A 21,344-nucleotide genomic window follows, 5' to 3' on the forward strand; every position below is an offset into this window, starting at 1 on the left:
TTAGCGAAGTCAAATGTGGTTTAAATGCTGTCCCGGGACACTGGAGAGAATTTCCCTGCTCTTCAACTAGTGGCCGTGGGATTTTTTACGTTCACCTGAAAGGGCAGACAAGGCATTGGTTTGAAGACTCATTGGAAAGACAGCACCTCCAACAGTACGGCACTCCTCAGCATTGGCATCGTGGGCCTCAACCCCACTTTTCCGCCTGATCTCCAGATCCCTTGATTCCCCATAACTCCAAAAATCAATCTGTCTTGGCCTTGAATATATTCAGAGACTCAGTATCCACAGCTATCTGAGGCAGAAAATTCCAAAGATTCACAACCCTCTGAGTGAAGAAATTCCTCCTCATCTCAGTCTTAAATGGGCGACCCCTTATCCTGAGACTGTGACCCCTGGTTCTAGACACTCCAGCCAGGGGGAACATCCTCTCAGCATCTACCCTGTCAATCCCCTTCAGAATCTTGTACGTTTCAATGAGATCACCTCGCATTCTTCTAAACTGCAGAGAGTATGGGCCCATTCTACACAATCTCTCATCATAAGACAGCCCTCTCATCCCAGGAATCAATCTAGTGGACCTCTGTTGTACCGCCTCTTAGATAAGGAGTCCAAAACTGTGCACAATACTCCAGGTGTGGTCTCACCAAGACCCTGTACAATTGGAGCAAGACTTCCTTACTCTATTACTCTAGCCCTTGCAATAAAGGTCAACATGCCATTTGCCTTCCTTATTGCTTGATGTACCTGCATGCTAGCTTTCTGTGTTTCTTGAACAATGATACCTAAATCTCACTGAACACCATCATTTAAAAGTTTCTCACTATTTAAAAAGTATGATTTTTTTCTATTCTTCCTACCAAAGTATATAACCTCACACTTCGCTACATTATACGCCATCTGTCACCTTTGCTGCCCACTCACTTAGTCTATCTATATCCCTTTGCAGATGCTTTGTGTTCTCCTCACAGCTTACTGTCCCGCCTAGCTTTGTATCGTCAGAAAACTTGGATACATTGCACTTGTCCCTTCATCTAGGTCATTAATATAGATTGTAAAAAGCTGAGGCTCAAGCAGTGATCCTTGTGGCACCCCACTAGTTACAGCCTGCCAACCTGAAAAAGACCCGTTTATTCCTACTCTCTGTTTTCTGTCCGTTAACAAATCCTCTTTTCATGCTAATACATTACGTCCAATCCCATGAGCCTTTATCTTGTGTAATAACCTTTCATGTGGCACCTTTATCTACATCCTCAAGACCTCTAATACATTTGTCAAACACGAATTCCCTTTCATAAAGCCATGGTGACTCTGACTAATCATGTTATGATTACCTGCCCCTGTTATTCCAGTTCTCGTGCACAACTCTATTATTATTACTCTAGACTGTGGCTCTGCCAGTAATCAATCGGAGCATGTTTTTGGTATTTTTAAAGTGGATCCTGCCTCTGTTAATGTGATACCAGCAGAAATGACAGGCCATGCAGATCATGTATTGACTGCTTGGTTTTCAGCAGAGGATGGTTGCAGTTGCATTTATTAAGATCAATCCTTACTTCAGGGCATGATTAATGGTCTCCGGAAAGGAGGGAGTTTGACACCTTGAGGCTTCAATGCAAATGATTTCCTGCCATATTGCTTCTTTTTGAATTTAATTGCGCTGCTGTGAAAAGGCAAAACATTTTACTTGATCAAGAGGGTGGCTGCTCTTGGACACTACCTGGGAGCAACGTCAAGCTATTGGCACAGTCATGGGAACATCTTGGTGACTGCTGCTTTTGATTAAAAGATGGGGAGGGGGGGGGGGGTGTTGATGAAGCATCTAAATTTACATTTTCTTCTGATACATAGAAAAAAAGAATTGAAAAGTAGGAAAGTTATGCTAAACCTGTAACGAACCTTGGTTAGACCACAATTAGAGTACTATGACATCTTTCAGTTATTGCACCAAATATTGTTTCTATTATTAACACTAAGGCTTGTTTCTTTCTCGATCCGGCTCCAGTTATTATTGCACTAGACCATTCCCACAGATGTCGGAAGAGGTTGAGAAGGAAACAGTGAAGGTAACAGTCAAAAGAAAGAAGACTATGGAAATAGAAATAGTGCACAATTCTCTAGAGAGTAACAAATGTTTCATTCTTTTTAAATGAGATAAATATTCGATCAGTGAGTTACAGGTTTATTAACCTCATGCCAGGTACAGGTAGTTTTATTTTTACCATTACTTGCACCAATCATCACACACTGGAGGTAAATATCAGGAGCTCCTGTGTGATGGTGAGGCGATCACTGGACAATAAAATGCAGAGACTGGTGGGGGGCTGCTCATTATCCTCGGTGTGATTTAATCCCCTTTCCCACTGAATACTGCGGACAGACATGGTCACCTTGGTAACAGAATGGTCACTGTGACAGCACTTTCTAAACAATAGCACACAAGACAATGGGTTATCAATAAATGGTAATGATATTAAACTATCTGCAATTACATTTGAATAAAAGGATATAAAATGGTGAAAAATAACTGGTGAAGATAATCATTTATTTTTGCAGAAGGCACTTGCAAACATTAAGAATGATGTACACCTACACATCACACCTATATAGAGTGAGGTGTGTGCTTTATTCCAGTTGTTTCTCTTAATCAGATAAGAGTTAGTGCGCCCGGCGATCACTTGGACCCTGCGGCTGCCCATCCGGCGGTTCTATGAGGTCATGGTTCCAGGCTCTGACACAATCAGTGGGCCAGGCAAAGCTCAATAGAAAATACTGCAGAGAAAACAATCCTTAGCATTAAAATCTGTGAGCAGTTGGCACAGGACAACACAAGTGTGAATTAGTAATCTTTAACACACAAAGTGCCACGAAGTAGTGCAAAGTGCAGTGAATTGCTCCCCTTCAGTCCTGTCCCTCAATCCCAGTCCATCTCTGGGAGATTGTTACAAGATTCACCCTATCCTCTCAACACAAATATTACCCACACAATACCAGATCAATAGGACATTGCCCACAGCTGCTGATAGCTATTAACAAGAATAAACCTGCTTCTAAGTTAAAAAAAATGGTTGCATGCTCTCACACACGCAAATACATATCTTTACGATTATCAACATATATCTATTCTACCATCTATCATTTGTCTCTCTATCTTACAGACGCAAGGTCTGGTGCAGTACTAGTGGAGACAGGTTCTATTGTAATATAAAGTGAGAAAGGGAATCGTGTCAAGTAAACAAGAGTTAGGGTCTCGTGTAATATAAACAGAGAAAGGGTCTAGTGTAATATAAACAGAGATAGGGTCTAGTATAATATAAACAGAGACAGGGTATAGTGTAATATGAACAGAGACAGGGTCTAGTGTAATATAAACACAGACAGGGCCTAGTGTAATATAAACAGAGACAGGGTCTAGTGTAATATAAACAGAGACAGGGCTTAGTGTAATATAAACAGAGACAGGATCTAGTGTACTATAAACAGAGACAGGGTCTAGTGTACTATAAACAGAGACAGGGTCTGGTGTAATATAAACAGAGACAGGGTCTGGTGTAATATAAACAGAGACAGGGTCCAGTGTACTATAAACAGAGACAGGGTCTAGTGTAATATAAAGAGAGACAGGGTCTGGTGCAATATAAACAGAGACAGGGTCTGGTGTAATAATAACAGAGACAGGGTCTGGTGTAATAATAACAGAGACAGGGTCTAGTGTAATATAAACAGAGACAGGGTCTGGTGTAATATAAACAGAGACAGGGTCTAGTGTAATATAAACAGAGACATGATGTAGTTATAGAATCACAGAATCTAAGAATGCTACATTTCAGATTGTGTACATCCAGCCCACTGTTGCATGTGCTGGCACTCATTTGAAAGATCTAACCAATTAGTCCCACGCCCCCTGCTCCTTCCCTATATCACAATCAGTCCCACTCACCCTGCTCTTTCCCAATATCCCAAGCAGTCCCACTTTCCCTGCTCTTTCCCAATATCCCTGCATTTTTTCATACTCAAGTATTTCCCAAATCCCTTTTGAAATGTATTACTGAATCTGCTCCTGGCCCCCTTTCAGGCCATGTATTCCAGATCATAACAGCTCATTGCATATTTATTTCCTCATTTTGCCTCTGATTCTTTTGCTAGTTAAATCTGTGTCCTCTGGCTACAGACCCTTCAGTCTCTGGAAACTATTTAGAACATAAGAGCATAAGAATTGGAAGCAGGAGTAGGCCATACAGCACTTCGAGCCTGCTCCGCTACTCAATAAGATCATGGCTAATCATCAACCTCAACTCCACTTTCAGGTCTGTTCCCCATAGTCCCGTGATTCTCCTAAAGTCCATAAATCTATCTATCTTAGCCTTGAATATACTCAATGACTCAGCATCCACAGTCCTTTCAGGTAGAGAATTCCAAAGATTCACAACCCTCTGAGTGAAGAAATTCCTCCTCAACTCGGTCTGAAATGGCCCACCCCTTATCCTGCGACTGCCCCCTATTTCTAGACTCTCCAGCCAGTGGAACAAACTCTCAGCATCTACCCTGTCAATCCCCCTCAGAATCTTATATTTTTCAATGAAATCCCCTCTCATTCTTTTAAACTCCAGAGAGTATAATCTACTCAATCTCACCTTATAGAACAACCCTCTCATCCCAAGGATCAATCTAGTGAATCTTCGTTGGACCGCCTCTATGGTCTCATCAAAACCCTGTACAATTGTAGTAAGACTTCCTTACTCTTGTACTCCAACCCCCTTGCAATAAAGGCCAACATGCTATTCAACTTCTTAATTGCTTGCTGTACCTGCATGCTAAATGTGTGTTTACTGTACGATGACACCCAAGCTTCTCTGAACACCCAATATTTAACATTTTCTCACAACTTAAAACATTCTGTTTTTCTGTCCTTCCTACTAAAGTGAATAACCTCACAGTTCCCCACATTATGCTCTATCTGCCACCTTAGTGCCCACTCTCTTAACATCCATATCCCTTTGCAGATGCTTTGTGTTCTCCTCACAGCTTACTGTTCCACCTATCCCTCGATACTGCTCCTGATACCCGGCACCTCTCGATACTGCTCCTGATACCCGGCACCTCTTGAACCACTGCATCAACATTGGGAACAAATGTCTGGGCTGAGGCCTGTATTGGATGAAAAACATAAGACCACTATGGCTGTAGTGTGCATCATCTACAGCAGCAAGTCACCAAGGCTTCTTTGACAGCACCTTCCAAACCCACAACCTCCTCCGTGTAGAAGGACAAGGACAGCAGGTGTATGGAAAGACCAGCACCTCCAAGATCCCCTCCAAGTCATGCACCATCCTGACCTCAGCACACAGACTGCAGTACGGTTCAAGAAGGCAGCGGCTCACCACCACCTTCTAAAGGGGCAATTAAGGATGGGCAATAAATGCCAATCTGGCTCACCCACATCCCGAGAATGAATGAAAATTAAAGAATGAACACAGTGAGAAATGAGCTGCAGAACTGTCAACACTGTCAGCTCAAAGGAGGTGTTTCCCTTTGGAAATCGGACTGCCCATTGAATTTGATTAAACTGATGTTAAAGTAACAATGCTGCTTTGCTCTGTGACAATAACAGATTATCAAAATATTTCCCATCGGGTGAAATTGAATGTCAGACTTGGACATCTTGTAGATCCATCTTTTTAAAAGTTGTGGGAACTCCGTTCTAAGATGGATTCCACCCAGTTCATAACAAGTCGTCAATCAGCTTGTATTATCATTGTGATATCAGGACTAGGCACACGGTGTTTAAAAGAAAGCTGATTTATTTGACATTTATACAGGTTATCAAACTATAGCCCAGTTATAGGGTTATATTACTAACATTGGCAGAAACAAATCCCAACTTCCAGAATGAACATGGTTCAGTCCCGGGTGTGATTAACAGCAGAATCCAACCCCTGCAGTCAGTTGTGAACTAGTTGGTGTTTCAGGAGGTCGGATGACACAGCAAATCCCTTCCCACACATGGTGCAAGGGAATGGCTTCTCCTTCGTATGAACTTGTTTGTTGTGTACCAGCAGGCTGGATGACCGAGTGAATCTCTTCCCACAGACAGAGCAGCTAAACGGCCTCTCTCCAGTGTGAATTTGCAGGTGTTTCTGAAGGCCAGATGACAAAGCGAATCCCTTCCCACATTCATAGCAAATGAATGACCTCTCCTCGGTGTGAACTTGCTTGTTGTGTGCCAGCAGGTGGGATGACTGAGAGAATCCCTTTCCGCACACAGAGCAGGTGAATGGCCTCTCCCCAGTGTGAACTCGCTGGTGTGTCAGCAGGTTGGATGACCGAGTGAATCCCTTCCCACACATAGAGCAGATGAATGGTCTCTCCCTGGTGTGAACTTGCTGCTTGTGTGCCAGCAGGTTGGATGACTGAGTGAATCTCTTCTCACAGACATAGCAGGTGAACAGCTTCTCCCCAGTGTGAACTCGCTGGTGTTTGAGGAGGCCGGATGACTGAGTAAATCCCTTCCCACATTTGGAGCAAGTGAACGGCCTCTCCCCAGTGTGAACTCGCTGGTGTGCCAGCAGGCCAGATGACAGAGCGAATCCCTTCCCACACACAGAGCAGGTGAACGGCCTCTCCCCAGTGTGAACTCGCTGGTGTGTCAGCAGGCTGGATGAGTCAGTGAAACCCTTCCCACACAAGGAGCAGGTGAACGGCCTCTCCCCAGTGTGAACTTGCTGGTGAATTTTTAACCGGGATGGGGATCTGAATCCCTTCCCACAGTCCCCACATTCCCACGGTTTCCCAATGGTACGGGTGTCCTTGTGTCTCTCCAGGTTGGGTGATCAGTTGAAGCCTCGTCCACACACAGAACACGTGTATGGTTTCTCCCCGCTGTGAATGGTGCGATGTATTTTCAGGCTGTGTAACTGGTTAAAGCTCTTTCCAGTCAGTGCACTGGAACACTCTCACTCGGGTGTGTGTGTCTCAGTGCTTTTCCAGTCACACTGATATTTGAAATCTTTTCTTACAGACAGAACAGATAGACATTTCTCCTTCCACAGTCAAAGGCCGGTGGTATTCAGGTCTTGATGAATCGAGTGACTCTGTCAGATCTTTATGTGATGTTTGGTTCGAGTTTCCCGTCTGTGAATCCTCCCGTTCTAATACGCTGTAAAAGGAATTTACAAAAGTCATCTCTGTAAGTACAGGATAGAAATTCAGAACCGACAACTCAAGTTTCCAGACAACGTTCCCTCTCACACCTGGGATCATTTAATCCAAAACCCAGTCTGTTAATTAAACTTTCAGTTAGGGACTTAGCATGTGCCCCACAGCATCTTCCCCACTGTCGATGTGTGAATAGAGCATCAGACCTGCAACCCTGATTTTAAATTTAAATTCACTCAGCAAATTTATTTCACGGCCTAATAATACAGCTCTATATTTACAGGAGGAAGTCAGTTATCTAAATTCTCGAGTGGACAAAATAAAGATCTCAAATGTAAGAGTCCCTCGAATCCTTTGTTAAAACCTTTCAAATCTTGCCCGGTTCCTTCCTTATTACAGAATTTCCCCTCCCTGTGGGAGTCGATATTGATCAAAAACTATTAATTGGAAAATTCTTAGATCTGGTACTGTGTAATGAGACAGGATTAGTAAACAATCTCCTAGATAAGGAACCTCTAGGAATGAGTGACTATAACTTGGTTGAATTTCAAATTCAGTTGGAGGGTGAAAAAGTTAGTGCTCAAACCGGTGTCCTAAGCTTAAATAAAGGAGACTACTAAGGTATGAAGGCAGAGTTGGCTAAAGTGGCCTGGGAAAATAGATTAAAGTGAATGGTGGTTGATAAACAGTGGCAGACATTTAAGGAAATATTTAGTAACTCGCAACAAAAATATATTCCAGTGAGAAGGAACGATGTTAAGAGAAGAGATAACCATCCGTAGCTAATTAAGAAAATAAGGGAGGGTATCAAATTGAAAACAAGGGCATACAATGTGGCCAAGACTAGTGGGAGGCCGGAGGATTAGGAAACTTTTAAGCAAAGAATGAGTAAAAAAATAATAAAGAGAGGGAAGATAGATTATGAAAGTAAACTAGTACAAAATATAAAAACAAATAATAAGAGTTCCTACAGTTACATAAAAAGGAAAAGAGTGGCTCAAGTAAATGTTGGTTCCCTGGAAGATGAGACAGGGGAATTAATAATGGGGAACAGGGAAAGGGCAGAGATGTTTTGTATTGGCCTTCATGGCAGAAGACACTAAAAACATCCCAATAGTGGATAATCACGTGGCTATAGGGAGGAACTTAATACAATCATTATAACTAAATAAGTAGTACTTGGTAAAATAATGGGACTAAAGGCGAACAAGTCCCCTGCACCTGATGGCGTACATCCTAGGGTCTTAAAGGAAGTGGCTGCAGAGATAGTGGATGCATTGGTTGTAATCTACCAAAATTCCCTGGATTCTGGGGAGGTCCCAGCGGATTGGAAAACTGCAAATGTAACGTCCCTATTTAAAAAAGGAGGCAGACAGAAAGCAGAAAGCTATAGACCAATTAGCCTAACATCGGTCATTGGGAAAATGCTGGAGTCCATTATTAAGTGTAAGGGGATAAAATACGGTCACTAGAGTGGGGACAGATGGATGGTCACTAAAGTGGATACTGAAAGTAGTGAATTGATCTAACACATGGTCGAGATTGTAGGGCTTATCAGTATTAGGAGGTTCTGAGGAATCCGGAGTTCCTCTGTCTTACGGTAGGGATTGTGATTGACCGATTGTATGTAAAACTTGCTTATGTATGTAAAGCACGCTTGTACACTCGCTTACATTGGGTTAAGACTAGGGAAGCAGCAAAGCCTGATGGTTAATGAACCATCTCTTGTATTAACCTTAGTACAGACTCATGGAAGCTGTATTTAGTACAGAACAAGGACAGTAAAATGTTTGGGAACATAGATTATAGCAACATGGGCACAGGATGGTATTGACTGGTAGTTCTGACTAGAGTTCTTGGGAAAGGGATAAGGAGGCACCACCCTGGAAAACAAAGTTCATCAACATGTCATGAGGAACTGAGGCAAAGTTGACACCACTGTATAACACATTCCGGGAGGGTGACGTGTGATGAGAGATGGACAGGTGGGGGGAACCACCCAGAGCCAGTCTGATAAGGGTCAACAAATCAATGTAACTTCGCTCATAGCAGTGAGCCAATCGATGGTTTTGTAGGAGGGTCGCACACCTCAGAAAATGTATAATTTTAATTACAAACTGTTGTATTGGGAAGTGTTCATCGGAATTCTTCCCTAGCATGCTCAAATAAAACCGGTTAAACCAAGGTTTCATTTGAGTGATTCCTTGGTCGCTATACGGATGGGCGGGTGTTAATTCCTTATATCAGGGAGTCCACCTTGAGGAAGAGAAGTGTTCTTTTTATCCCAACATTAAGGAAGCAATAACGGGACATTTGGAAAAGCATAATTCAATCAAGCAGAGCCAGCATGGTTTTATGAAAGGGAAATCATGTTTGACAAATTTGCTGGAGTTCTTTGAGGATGTAACGACAGGGTGGATAAGGGGGGACCAGTGGATGTGGTGTATTTCGATTGCCAGAAGGCATTCGATAAGGTGCCACATAAAAGGTTACTGCACAAGATAAAAGTTCAAGGTGTTGGGAGTAATATAGTAGTAGAATGGATAGAGGATTGGCTAACTAACAGAAAACAGAGAGTCGTGATAAATGGATCATTTTCAAGTTGTCAAACTGTAACTAGTGCAGTGCCGCAGGGATTGATGCTGAAGCCTCAACTATTTACAATCCATATTAATGACTTGAAGGGACTGAGTGTAATGTAGCCAAGTTTGCTGATGATACAAAGATGGGTGGATGAGCAAATTGTGAGGAGGACACAAGAAATCTGAAAAGGGATATAGACAGGTTAAGTGAGTGGGCAAACATTTGGCAGATGGAGTATGTGGGAAAATTTGAGGTTTTCCACTTCGTCAGAAATAATAGCAAAGCAAATTATAATTTAAATGGAGAAAGATTGTGAAGTACTGCAGTCCAGTGGGACCTGTGACTCCTTGTGCATGAAACACAAAAAGTTAGTATGCAGGTACAGCAAGTAATCAGGAAGGCAAATTGAATGTTGGCCTTTATTGCAAGGGGGATGGAGTATAAAAGCATAAACATCCTGCTACAACTGTACAGGGTATTGGTGAGGCCACACCTGGAGTACTGTGTACAGTTTTGGTCTCGGTATTTAAGGAAGGATATACTTGCATTGGAGGCTGTCCAGAGAAGGTTCACTAGTTTGATTCCGGAGATGAGGGGGTTGACTTATGAAGATAGGTTTAGTAGATTGGGCCTATACTCATTGGAGTTCAGAAGAGTGAGAGGTGATCTTATCAAAACTAAGATAATGAAGGGGTTCGACAAGGTGGATGCAGAACTCATAGGGAAAACTAAAACTAAGGGACATAGTCTCAGAATAAGGGTCCGCCCCATTTAAAACTGAGATGAGGAAAAATTTCTTCTATCAGAGGGTTGTAAATCCGTGGAATTCTCTGCCCCAGAGTGCTGTTTAGGCTGGGTCATTGAATATATTTAAGGCGGATAGACAGACAGATTTTTGAGTGATAAGGGAATAAAAGGTTATGGGGAACGGGCAGGGAAATGGAGCTGATTCCATGAACAGATCAGCGATGATCTTAATAAATGGCGGAGCAGGCTCAAGGGGCCAAATGGCCTACTCCTGCTCCTTGTTCTTATGTTCTAGCTGGTCTTTTCACTTTAAACACAGCTCTCCCCTCCTTTAAATCCAGGATTAGTGTTACCGGAAACTGGAATACCTCACCACACAAATTTAAAAAGGCCTGGCAGTGAATTATTCCTCTCTCCAGCCTGTAACCGATGAAACTTGTAACACCGAGGCTGAAATTCCACTTCCATGCGCCGGGTTCCAAACGTGGGACTGTACTTGGGAATTCTATCTCTGGGACTGTACATGGGAATTCTAACATTAGGACTGTACTTGGGGATTCTATCCCTGGGACTGTACATGGGGAGTCTAACCCTGGGACTGTGCATGGGGATTTAAACCCCGGGACTGTACATGGGGATTACAACCCTGGGAATGTAAATGGAGTGTCTAACTCTGGGACTGTACATGGGGATTCCAACCCTGGAACTGTATATGGGGATTCTAACCCTGGGACTGTACATGGGGAACCTAACTCTGGGACTGTATATGGGAATTTTAACCCTGGGACTGTACATGGGAATTCTAACATTAGAATTGTACATGGGGATTCTAACCCTGGGACTGTACATGGGGATTCAAACATTGGGAATGTACATAGGGATTCTAGCCCTGGAAATGTACATGGGAATTGTAATCCTGGGACTGTACATGAGAATTCTAACCCTGGGACTGTACATGGGGATTCTAACATTGGAACTGTACCTGGGAATTCTAACCCTAGGATTGTAAATGGGGATTCTAACCCCGGACTGTACATGGGGATTCTAATCCTGGGACTGTCTAATCCAGAGAAGTGTGAAGTAATGCATTTGGGGAGGGCTAACAAGGAAAGGGAATACACATTAAATGGTAGGACATTGAGAAGTGTAGAAGAACAAAGGGACCTGGGAGTGCATGTCCACAGATCCCTGAAGGTAGCAGGCCAGGTGGATAAGGTGTTTAAGAAGGCACACGGAATGCTTTCCTTTATTAGCCTAGGCATAGAATATAAGAGCGGGTGGGTTATGCTTCAACTGTGTAAAACACTTGTTACGTCACAACTGGAGTACTGTGTGCAGTTCTGGTCACCACATTAAAGGAAGGACGTGATTGCACTGGAGAGGGTATAAAGGAGATTTACGAGGATGTTGCCGGGAGTGGAGAATCTTAGCTACGAGAACAGATTGGATAGGCTGTGTTTGTTTTCCTAGCAACAGAGGAGGTTGAGGGGAGACCTCATTGAAGTGTATAAAATTATGAGGGGCTTAGATATAGTGGACAAAAAGGACCTATTTCCCTTCGCAGAGGGGTCAACAACCAGGGGCATAAACTTAAAGTAATTGGTACAAGGTTTAGAGAGGAAAGTTCTTCACGCAGAGGATTCTGTGGGTCCAGAACTCATTGCCTGAAAGGGTGGTAGAGGCAGAAATCCTCACCACATTTAAACAGTATTGGATTTGCACTTAAAGTGCCATGACCTGCAGGGTTACTGACTTAGAGCTGGAAAGTGGGAATAGGCCTCTTGTTGGCTGGCCCAGACACGATGGGCCGAAATGGCCTCCTTCCATGCTGCAAACTTCTATGATTCTATGATTTTAACCCTGGACTGTGCATGGGGATTCTAACCCTGGGACTGCAGAAGGGGGTCCAGCTCTGGGGCTCTTCTCTTATACTTGTGTGGCACTTACCAACGCCTTCAGGAAAGATGTTGAGAAATCAGATGTGTGGTGAGTGAGAATAAAATAAATGAGTCAGAGATAGCTCTCCCGAGCACTGGGACCCGGTTGGGAAGACGCTGAAGCCCCAACCTGGCTGCGCATGCGGTGTTACGCCATGAAGCGAGCGAGCCGCTCGCTGAACCACCCCGCCTTCCTGTACAAAGATGGCGGTTAATCCGGGCCTGTTACCGGGAGAAAAACCCGTCGCTGCAAACGCGGGAGTTTCGGGTTATTACTCGGGGCTTGCGGCCGACACCAGTTGTTTATGAAGCCTCTACGCCCACTTGCCTATCGATGACTCCCCTGTGCCCCCTGATTCTCACCCGGTGCAGAGCCCAGCTCAAGCCTGAGCTCTTCTCAGCGTCCGTGTGTCTCCAGTGCACGCTCTGCGCATGCTCGAAACATTGCCCGGTACTGCGCCTGCGCAGCTGGCTCCTGTCGTCTGGGTGCGGCATATGCTGCCCCGCGGGGAATGCTGGGCAAAGGCCCCACCATTGTAAGAACTTATCACAGAATCACAGAAAATTAGGACACAGCAGGAGGCCATTCGGTGCATCGTGTCTGCATCGGTCGACAGAGTTACCTAGCCCAATCCCACCTTCCAGCACTAGGTCCGTAGTCCTGTAAGTGCACATCCAAGTATCTTTTAAATGTGATGAGGGTTTCTGCCTCTACCACCTTTTCAGACAGTGAGTTCCAGACTCCCACCACCCTCTGGGTGAAGAAATGTTGCCTCATCTCCCCTCTAATCCTTCTACCAACTACTTTATGTCTATGCCCCCTGGTTATTGACCCCTCTGCTAAGGGAAATAAGTCCTTCCTATCCACTCTGTCCAGGACCCTCATAGAAACATAGAAAATAGGTGCAGGAGTAGGCCATTCGGCCCTTCGAGCCTGCACCGCCATTCAATGAGTTCATGGCAAAACATGCAACTTCAGTACTCCATTCCTGCTTTCTCGCCATACCCCTTGATCCCCCTAGTAGTAAGGACTAAATCTAACTCATTTTGAATATATTTAGTGAATTGGCCTCAACAACTTTCTGTGGTAGAGAATTCCCCACGGGTTCACCACTCTCTGGGTGAAGAAGTTTCTCCTCACCTCGGTCCTAAATGGCTTACCCCTTATCCTTAGACTGTGACCCCTGGTTCTGGACTTCACCAACATTGGGAACATTCTTCCTGAATCTAACCTGTCTAAACCCATCAGAATTTTAAACGTTTCTATGAGATCCCCTCTCATTCTTCTGAACTCCAGTGAATACAAGCCCAGTTAATCCAGTCTTTCTTGATATGTCAGTCCCGCCATCCCGGGAATCAGTCTGGTGAACCTTCGCTGCACTCCCTCAATAGCAAGAATGTCCTTCCTTAAGTTAGGAGACCAAAACTGTACACAATACTCCAGGTGTGGCCTCACCAAGGCCCTGTGCAACTGTAGTAACACCTCCCTGCCCCTGTATTCAAATCCCCTTTCTATGAAGGCCAACATGCCATTTGCTTTCTTAACCACCTGCTGTACCTGCATGCCAACTTTCAATGACTGATATACCATGACACCCAGGTCTCATTGCACCTCCCCTTTTCCTAATCTGTCACCATTCAGATAATAGTCTGTCTCTCTGTTTTTACCACCAAAGTGGATAACCTCACATTTATCCACATTATACTTCATCTTCCATGCATTTGCCCACTCACCTAACCTATCCAAGTCACTCTGCAGCCTCATAGCATCCTCCTCGCAGCTCACACTGCCACCCAACTTAGTGTCATCCGCATAATTGTATACACCTCAATTAAATCTCCCCACAGTCTCCTCTGTTCGAAGGAAAATAACCCGAATCTAAATCTTTCCTCATAGCTAAAGTTTCTCAATCCTGGCAACATTCTTACAAATCTTCTCTTCACCCTTTCTAGTGAATAGAACATGATTTTCTGTAATCGGATTGAGGACTGAACCATGTTCATTCTAGCAGTTATGGTTCGTTTCTGCTGATCTGAATAACCCGCATACCTAGGCTGGAGATTAATATTCTGTATAAATATTGAATACATCATAAGAATGTAAAAATTAGGAGCAGGAGTAGGTCATACAATCCCTCGAATCTGCTCCGCCATTCAATAAGATCATGGCTGATCTTTGATCTCAACTCCACTTAGAATCATACAATCATAGAATGGTTACAGCACAGAAATCCATTTGGCCCTTCGAGCCAGTGCTAGCTCTCTGCAAGTGCACCTCAGCTAGTCTCACTACTCCACCCTTTCCCTGTAGCCCTACAAAAAAATGCTGTGTCCTTTGGTTCTCGACCCTTCTGTCAATGTTTTTTTTCCTGCACTGCTCTGTAACAATTCTTCAATCGGATTGGTTAAGGAGACACATAGTTGCTGTCCCAGTTCACATTTGTCCCAGATTCCCTGCAGAGGACGCTGCACCAAAATGGCTGTCCAATCACAGCAAGTTCCAGTGCAAATCCCCACAGAAAGTGTGTGGGCAAGTGCAAGTGTTGACTGAGAAATCTGTCCCATTGTCAAGTATTTTTCAAAACAATGAAGCAAATCACAATGGAATATATGCAAGCAAATATTTTGCTGGCGATTTAGTGCCTTATTGATGAGATTATGAAGCTTTTTTGGCCTACCTTTTGCAAGTGTTTAGCTATAATTTGTTTGTAACAACAACAACTTGTATTTATATAGCGCCTTTAACATAGTGAAACATCTCAAGGCGCTTCACAGGAGTGTTGAGATAAAAACATTGACACTGAGCCACATAAGTAGAAATCGGGGGCAGGTGTCCAAAAGCTTGGTCAAAGAAGTATGTTTTAAGAAACATCTTGAAGGAGGAAAGAGAGGTAGAGAGGTTTAGGCCGCGAGTTCCAGAGCTTGGGGCCTAGGCAGCTCAAGGCACGGCCACCAATGATTGAGCCATTATGATTAGGGATGCTCAAGAAGGCAGAATTAGAGGAGCACAGATATCTCGGAGGGTTGTGGGGCTGGAGGAGATTACAGCGATAGGGAGGGGGGAGGCCATGGAAAGATTTGTAAACAAAGATGAGAATATTGAAATAAAGGCATTGCTTAACTGGAAGCCAATGTTGGTCAATGATGGGTGAGCGGGACTTGGTGCGAGATAGGACATGGGCAGCCGAGTTTTGGATCACCTCTAAATTACGTATGATAGAATGTGGGAGGCCAGCCAGGAGTGCATTGGAAATGTCACGTCTAGAGGTAACAAAGGCATGGATGAGGGCTTCAACAGCGGATAAGCTGAGGCAAGGGCGGAGATGGTTGATGTTACAGAGGTGGAAATAGGCAATCTTAGTTAGCAGTGGATATATGGTCAAAAGCTAATTTCAGAGTCAAATATGACACCAAGGTAGCGAGCAGTCTGGCTCAGCCTCAGACATGAGTTAAGGACAGGGATGGAGTCAGTGGCTAGAGAGCAGAGTTTGTGGCGAAGACCAAAAACAATGGTGATGACCAAAAACGATCTTCGCAATATTCATTGGAGAACATTTCTGTTCATCCAGAACTGGATATTGGACAAGCAGTCAGACAATTTAATGACCATGGAAGGGTCGAGAGAAGTGGTAGTGAGGTAGAACCGGATGTCATCAGCATACATGTGGAAACTGACACTATGTTTTCAGATCATTTTGCCAAGGGGCAACATGTAGATGAGAACTAGGAAGGGCCAAGGATAGATGCTTGGGGGCACTAGAAGTAACGATGCGGGGTGGAAAGAGAAGCCATTGCAGGTGATTCCATGGCTATGATTAGATGGATAAGAATGGAAGCAGGCAAGTGCAGTCCCACCCAGCTGGACGACGGTGGAGAGATGTTGGAGAAGGATAGAGTGGTCAACCGTGTCAAAGGCTGCAGATAAGTTAAGAAGGAAAAGGAGGGATAGCTTACCGTTGTCACAGTCGCAAAGGATGTCATTTGTGACTTTGATGAAAGCCGTTTCCGTACTGCACCAGGCGTGGAAATTGGATTGGAGGGATTCAAACATGTAATTGCAGAAAAGATGGGCATGGATTTGGGAGCGGACAATATGTTCATGGACTTTGGCGAGGAAAGAGGGAGTTGACGGTTGTTTTTTTGAGGAGAGTGGTGATGAGAGCAGATTTGAGGGAGAGGAGGATAGTACCTGAGGAGAGAATGTGAACTAACATGGGAGCCAGAAAAGGAAGTTGGGTGGTCAGCAGTTTGGTGGGAATGGGGTTAAGTTAGCAGTAAGTAGGCCTCATGGACAGGATGTGCTCAAAAAGGTCATGAGGGGAGATCGGAGAGAGACTGGGGAAAGATGTGAGGTCAGGGCTAGGGCAGGGGGGATCCTTAGAGTAAGTTTAGCCTGATGGGCAAGGGGAAGGAAGGGATGAGGCAGAGACAGCTGAAGGGATGGTCTCAATCTTAGAGACAAAGAAGTCCATGATCTCCTGACACTTAATATCAGAGATGAGAGTGAAGTCTGGGGAGAGGGGTTTAAAAAAGATGGATAAGAATGGAAGCAGGCAAGTGCAGTCCCACCCAGCTGGACGACGGTGGAGAGATGTTGGAGAAGGATAGAGTGGTCAACCGTGTCAAAGGCTGCAGATAAGTTAAGAAGGAAAAGGAGGGATAGCTTACCGTTGTCACAGTCGCAAAGGATGTCATTTGTGACTTTGATGAAAGCCGTTTCCGTACTGCACCAGGCGTGGAAATTGGATTGGAGGGATTCAAACATGTAATTGCAGAAAAGATGGGCATGGATTTGGGAGCGGACAATATGTTCATGGACTTTGGCGAGGAAAGAGGGAGTTGACGGTAGCAGTGGAGAATCAAAACCGGGGTTTATCTTTACATTCCAGAATGATTCTGGAATAGTGAACGATTTTGGCAGACGAGAGCAGGACCTGATAATGCTTGTGGTTCAGCCAGATCTGATGGTGCATGACTCAACCAGTTGTCCACTACATCCGTTCAAGTCTGCGTCCCTTGAACTTGAGGGAGTGAAGATCAGGGCTGTACTGGGGAACAGCCAGGCTGCGAGAGAGGAATTGTTTTAACAGGGCCTAGGGCATCAGAGGTGATGGTGAGGGTGTGACGAGCTGCAGAAATGTAATGGTGAATGGAGGGCCAAAGGCTGGACAGTTGGGAGTCCATAAATGCAGTTCGAAGAGAGTAGGGAGAGAGTTTTTTCCAGGAGCGGCACAGAAGGAAGTAGGGTTGGGGTGGAGAGAGGGGTGGAAGGGGGATGTGGGGGAGAGCTATACAAGGAAGTGGTCAGAGATGGCCTTATCTGCGATTTACTCAATGGGAATAGTGAGGCCAAGAGAGATGGCAAGGTCAGGGGGAGGGGGGAGGGTGGCCGTAAATATGAGTTGGGGAGTTTATATGGAGGGAGTGATTGTGGTCCAGCCAGATCTGATGGTGCATCGCTCAACCAGTTGACCACCACATCCGTTCAAGTCTATGTCCCTTGGCTAGTGAACTCAGATGAGAGAGAGCATGTTGAATTTAGATGGAGGTTGAAATCCCAGAGGATGAAAGTCGTTCAATGCAGAGGCAGAGGGAGGAAAGTAGTGAAGAAATATCGGTAATAAAATTTTTATGGTTTGTAGGTGGTAGTGATTGAGAATTTTAAAACAGAGGTGAGAGGGGTGGAATAAGATGAGTTGTTCAAAGGAGGAGAATGTGCCAGAGGATTTGGTGATGAGAGCCACACCGTCACCATGGCGGTCTGGGTGGGGCAAGTGGTGGAAGGTACATTCTGGAGGGAGAGGCGGAGAGGGTCGGTGATGGCTGCACCACTGCCAGCGTTCACAGGGCCAGCGCTGGGGGGAGGCGGGGGGAGATGTGTTGGACGGGGAGGAGATGGCAGGATTACCACCCCCCCCTCACCGCCAGTTGGCAGGCGTGTTGGGTGGGAAGGTCGGCGAGAGAGTAGGATGGGACAGTCGGGGCTGCTGCTCGTGAGGAGGCAGCGATGAGTGCCTCGATGGGCCCTTCATAGGATGCCAAGAGAGGCACCGAGGGAAGCTGTAGGCTTGCCCAGGAGGGAGTCAAGCCTAGGACAGCGACAGGAGAGTAGGAAGGTCGAAGAGTAATGAAGGACTGGGTAGGGATTTAGGCGGGCAGAGTATCCGAGAGAGGAGAGGTGAAAGAAGGCATGATGACAGGGGAGAAGGTTCAGGGAGGGATAAAGAGAAAAGGAAAGAGGGGGATAAAGTATTGAATGGCTCGGGTCTGGAACGGCAGCCACAATGCACATGTAAATGGACAGGGGAAAAGCTCAGGTTACATCGACCTGTTTACACCTTGCACAATCCCCGCCCGCTTGCAGCTTGGAAAGGCACAAAACCAAAAAAGACACAAGTTTCGAAAAAGTTGCTACACCCAGTACTTTCGGTACCTGAATGCGACAATAAATTCGTACAATATATATAATTCGCCAACTGTCTGCCCGCAGGTGCAAACTTACATGGAACAAGCTGACCGCCTCAAAACAAGGACCATAAATCCAACAAAAACTGTTCTTCTATTGAAGTGATTGTCTCTGCACAGAATCAGTGAGCATAGGCACTGAAACCTGGTCTGCTGATTCACAGGCTTACTGGAACAAGGCGCCTCAGTGTATAGTTCCCTCCCTCTCTCTCCTTCGGTAGGTATAGCTCTCATTGACAAATAGGTCTCTTCAACTTTTAACTCTCCAAAGCTTTCTTTAAATGTTTTTTGTCATAGACAAAGGGTAATAAAGGGCTGAAAAGGCACTTAAAAGGTAGCTGGCCAGACCCGGGAGGTCAACTAGTTGTAGGCAAGCTGAGATACCCTTCTTCCACCAATGTACTCAATCTTTTATCACCTATACTCATAATCATCATCATTATCATAGACAGTCCCTCGGAATCACGAAGACTTGCTTACACTCCTGAAGTAAGTTCTTTGGTGGCTGAAAAGTCCAATACAAGAGCCACAGACTCTGTCATAGGTGGGATAGACAGTCGTTGAGGGAAAGTGTGGGTGGGACTGGTTTGCCGCACGCTCTTTCCGCTGCCTGCGCTTGATTCTGCATGCTCTCGGAGATGAGACTCGAGGTGCTCAGCGCCCTCCCGATTGCACTTCCTCCACTGAGGGTGGTCTTGGGCCAGGGACTCCCAGGTGTCAGTGGGGATGTCGCACTTTATCAGGGAGGTTTTGAGGGTGTCCTTGTAATGTTTCCGCTGCCCACCTTTGGCTCGTTTGCAGTAATCGTGACCGTCTTTAAAAAGGGGGACAAGTCTGACTGCGGCAACTACAGAGGAATCTCCCTGCTATCAGTCACAGGAAAAGTTTTCCCTCGAGTCCTCCTCAACCTTAATTGATAAGCTGCCAGCAGTAGGGTCTTTTTACCGTGGCCGAGGAGCTCCTCCCGAAGTTGCAGTGTGGATTTCTACCCCTACCGGGTACAACAGACATGATTTTTCCAGCATGACAGCTACAGGAAAAATGCAGGGAACAGCGCCAGCCCTTATACATGGCCTTCTTCGACCTTACAAAGGCCTTTGACACTGTCACCTATACTGTGCCTTTTACTGCAACAGAAGTGATTGCGGACTGCCTTTTACGAGTCCAGTTCAGCTTATCGCACCGATCTATTCGCTCCCAGGGCTCCTTCTGTCTGTCTGGACCGCTGAAATCTGAAAACTGTTGTTATAGAAAACAGCTCACGGGGGATTTCCATTCATAGATGGGTGCTGCACACAGACACAGTTCCAAGAGCGCTCTCTTGTGACAGTTCAATGAAAAAGGACATTGTGCAACTCGAGACACACACACACACACACGACTAAAAATAATAATAGAGATCCACCTTCTGACAGGAAGTGCCGCTTACTGTTTTCTGCAAAGCCTCTCCTCTGCAGACCAACAGTTCACATGTAGACTTGCTGTTTGCTCTGCAACAAGCTCGGCCAGGGTCCGTGACCATTCCGACCCTGCTGCTAGCAGCTTATCAATTAAGGTGTACTGAGTCATACGAAAACATGGGCCTTACACTAAACATCCATAAGACAAAGGTCCTCCACCAGCCTGTCCTTGCCGCACAGCACTGCCCTCCAGTCAACAAAATCCACGGCGTGGCCCTGGACAACGTAGACCATTTCCCATACCTCGGGAGCCTCTTATCAACAAGAGCAGACATTGATGATGAGATTCAACACCGCCTCCAGTGTGCCAGCGCAGCCTTCGACCACCTGAGGAAAAGAGTGATCGAAGACCAAGCCCTCAACACTGCCACCAAGCTCATGGTCTACAGGGCTGTAGTAATATCCGCCCTCCTGTATGGCTCAGAGACATGGACCATGTACAGTAGACACCTCAAGGCGCTGGAGAAATACCACCAACGATGTCTCCGCAAGATCCTACAAATCCGCTGCGACGACAGACACATTAACATTAGCGTCCTTGACCAGGCCAACATCCTGAGCATTGAAGCACTGACCACACTTGATCAGCTCCGCTGGGCAGGCCACATTGTTCCGTTGCCAGACACGAAACTCCCAAAGCAAGCACTCTACTCGGAACTCCTTCAGGCAAATGAGCCAAAGGTGGGCAGAGGAAATATTACAAGGAAATGTTACACCCTCAAAGCCTCTCAGATAAACTGGTACATCTCCACTGACACTGGAGTCGCTGGCCAAAGACCGCCCGAAGTGGAGGAAGTGCATCCGGGAGGATGCTGAGCACCTCGAGTCTCATCGCCGAGAGCATTCAGAAATCAAGCGCAGGCAGCGGAAGGGGTGTGCAGAAAACCAGTCCCACCCATGCTTTCCCTCAACGACTATCTGTCCCACCTGTGACAGAGACTGTGGTTCTCATATTGGACTGTTCAGCCACCTAAGAACTCATTTTATGTTGATGATG

The 21,344-nt window shown here is 45.4% G+C and overlaps 1 pseudogene; it reads right to left on the reverse strand.

The window, feature by feature from the left end:
• Window positions 1–5,814: 5,814 nt before the first annotated feature.
• Window positions 5,815–21,344, reverse strand: part of LOC139274158 (zinc finger protein 850-like) — a 79,618-nt pseudogene continuing 64,088 nt past the window's right edge.

Source organism: Pristiophorus japonicus, chromosome 9 (assembly GCF_044704955.1).
Source record: "Pristiophorus japonicus isolate sPriJap1 chromosome 9, sPriJap1.hap1, whole genome shotgun sequence".
In the NCBI taxonomy this organism is placed as follows: Eukaryota; Metazoa; Chordata; class Chondrichthyes; family Pristiophoridae; genus Pristiophorus; species Pristiophorus japonicus.